The sequence below is a fragment of the Malurus melanocephalus genome, unplaced genomic scaffold (genome assembly GCF_030028575.1).
Source record: "Malurus melanocephalus ecotype Western Australia unplaced genomic scaffold, MMel_1.1 scaffold_382, whole genome shotgun sequence".
Taxonomy (NCBI): domain Eukaryota; kingdom Metazoa; phylum Chordata; class Aves; order Passeriformes; family Maluridae; genus Malurus; species Malurus melanocephalus.
The window spans coordinates 369,606-372,920 of record NW_026623614.1 but is presented as its reverse complement, the minus strand read 5'-3'; positions in this window follow the sequence as shown (position 1 = coordinate 372,920).

Sequence of the window (3,315 nt, the reverse complement as noted above, 5' to 3'; positions counted from 1 at the left end):
AGATGGGGAAGGGCAGACAAGGGTTTCTGCAGGGTGACAGCCCACGTGTGTCCAGCAGCTCTGTCCCAACCATCAGGCTGTGCATGTTCTCCTTTTCCATCACAGCGGGGCCTGGCTGCAGCCAAGCTCTGGCTAAAACTCACTTTGGGATCAGCTGTGATGTGGATAACTGTGTCCCACCACCCCAGGCCGCAGCCCCCGATCCAGTTGCATCCTGGGCGTGACTCTCAGGTTCCCTTTGTGCAGAGGGGCACAATGAGGGGACTGTTCCCGGCCCCTGCGCTGCCCTGGCTGCCACAATGCGCGGCTCTGGTGTCTGTGTGCTCGGACAGAGCCCGGTGCTATCAGCGGGGTTCACACAAACCTTAATGCACCGTGGCTGCACACTGAGCTTCTGCCCTCCCCCCCAAGCTTTGTGCGTTTAGGTTTTTTTTTTTTTTTTAAATAAAGTCTAACACATTTAATCATCTTTTCATAAGCTGTCAGCTTGCCGTGTGCCCAAGCGGAGCAATGTGCTCTGCCCCGGCTCCCGGCAAAGCAAAGCCTGGAGAAATCCTGCTCTGGGAGCAGCCAAAGGGTTCTCAGGAGCTGGGAACTTCCCTCAGGGTCCGGGGTCACATCAAAAATCAGTTTCTGAAAGTCATGGATTTYTCACTGAAGTTGAAACAGATCTTATTTTGCACAGCATCATTGCTCCAGTGTTTGGTAATTCAGTTCTGCACCAGCAGGGCTGGAAAACCGAGAACACTGGAAAACTCCAAATACATCAAAAGCAAAACACAACCAGTCCCAGGAAATGATGGGAATGTGCCTGTCAGCCACCCTGCAGGGAGCTGGTTCTCTGCAGGAGCGGGAGAAGGGGTGCAGGGCTCAGAGCTGAGCTGGGCACAGCTGAAGTTGGAGCTGAGCAAGCTGGAGGAGTCAGAGCCGTGTCCTCACATCCCTCTCTGGGGTGGGAACGGGGACATTAATGTGTCTGATGGCATTGGAGGAGTGTAGGTGATGGAAAAGGGCATTTGACTGCAGAGTGGGGAAGAAGTTGTTTTGGATTTGATGGAGAGGAGCTGCTCCTCTTCCCATTTTTACAGGCTGGGTGATGCTGGGGCACCTTCTGGCTGAAGTTGTGTTCCAGGATGTTTTTTGTAGACGAGGCCTSCTGAACAAGGAATTTCCTTTCTTACTCTAATTGTGGGGACTGCTCAGGTTCACTTTCCTCTCTGTGCACTCACTGTCTCTTGGAGAAGCATCCCAAGGCTGCCCTTGCCATCATCCTCAGAATACTCACAGGCTGCTGTGTTGCCCAGTCCCTGTCCTCCACAGAGCTGGTGCTGCTGGCCAGGACATTCCCACTGGGAAAGCCAATGTTCACATCTCCCTGTCCAAGTCATTGATGGGGCTGGGGGCTGCAAGTGGATCTGAATGGATCCCTCCTTTTCCTGGGAATGTTTCAGCTGGTCCTCACACAGAAAGACCTTCCTGAGGAACCTCCAGCTCAGGGGTTTAATGCTGGAGGTTAATAATAATCGCACCAGGCAGCACATCATTACCCCGTATCTGGTTGAGAGATTTACAAGTGAAACTCGTGGCRGAGGAAGAAATTGCTCCAATCACTCGGAGTAATGGCACATGGAGAGGCACTTGGGYGTGACTGCTACTTAACACGGAGCCCAGCTTGGCTTCATTTAGCTGCTGGTGCCTTTCTAATAAACACGTTACACTACAAGGTGGGGATTAAGATCAGAAAAGTAAATAAATTGGAAACTGATGGGCAGAGATGGGAGGGGACTGGAAGGTACCTGGGAGGAGTGATGAGGGATTGGTTCCTATTCCAGGACATGKGGAAATGACCCTGAAGGGCATCTCCTGTGGGTGCAGGTGCTGGGCAGGGCACGTGGTGTGTCCCTGCTCACAGTCACCAAGCTGGTCACTGCTTTCAGCAAAAGGCAGCCTGGAAAGTCGGTGTCTTAAACAATTCGGTAGCTTTTACTATATGTAYTAGGGGAGCAACAAAAAGTGCAACGCACCAGTTGACAAGAAGGACTGGGGGGTTAATTTTCAGGATGCTGCCTGAGAATTTAGCCGTGGGATTTCCATTACTGCTAATGGGACTCACACAGCTTAATTTCATGTGAGCTACACTAAAAACATACCCCTAACTGCCTGCAAAATTTCAGTCCTGAAATCAAGCCTTTTAAAAGTTAGAGAAGGGTAAACAAACTGAAACCACAGTGTCTCACTATTTCCCCTTCTCAGCCATTCAGATTGTAAAGTCTGGAAGAGGGAGGAACTCGAGCAGTTTGAGGCAATTAAAAACCCCATCCTGCAGGCACGCTGGCTGCCTGTGCGGTGCGTCCCTGCTCTCTGCCAATTACAACAGCAGAATTATAACCCCCGAAAAAATAGGAGTGAGTTGATGCCTTAGCCTTAACCGTAGCACGGTGAGCGCAGCGTTATCGCACGCGTCTAATAACCCGCGCWGCGCCGCCGTGCATCGCCAGGCCTCCGTTATTAGGCTGTTCTCGTTAAATGACTGCTATCATCTGCTCCCAAAGTACATTAAATCCCATTATAATTATAAACACACTTCCCCATAACGTTCTCCTTAGATTACATTTGCGCTGCTTTACCCCAAGGGGATCTTTGTACTAATGCCGTCCGTGTTTGTTGTTTTAGCTGACGACGCCGGGCCCTGCGCTGGCTGTGGTGTGCCACGGGTGCAGGAGGAGGAAGGGAAGAAGGGAGAGCTTTGTGTGGCTGCCACCCTGCCCTTCCCTGAGGATCGCACCGGGCTCTGGGTGCTCTGAGCGTGGGCACCGCACAGGAGCTGGAGCACACGCGAGGATGCTCAGGGCGCTCAGAGCTCTCTGCTCGTGGCCCACTGCTCCTGCCGCTGCCGAGTGCTGGTGGTGTCGGTGGCACGGGGCGGCTGCTTCTCCCCGCTGTGTTTCACTCCCTTCCCGARGCCGATCCTTGCGGGAGACCCTCCCGGCCCGTCCTGGGGTGCGGGCATCCGCCACATCTCCACATACCGGTGCCGTCACGGCGTCAGTGTTTCATGGGCGGGCGGGTGCGTGTGGGGGTGTGATCAGCTTCGTCGGGGCGACAACGTGCTTGGTGTCACATCATGTCACAGCCAGCGCGGCTCCCGCTCGGAATCCAGCACCGGACTCCAAACTGGGCTCTGGGGCTGGTTTTTACCGTCTCCACCCCGGGCCCGGGATCCGCTGCACGGTGCGGGGGGCGGCTTTGTCTGCGGCGCAGCCGTCGGGGCGATCGCAGCGGGGCCGGGACAGCCGCCCCCCGCCCGGTGCCGCT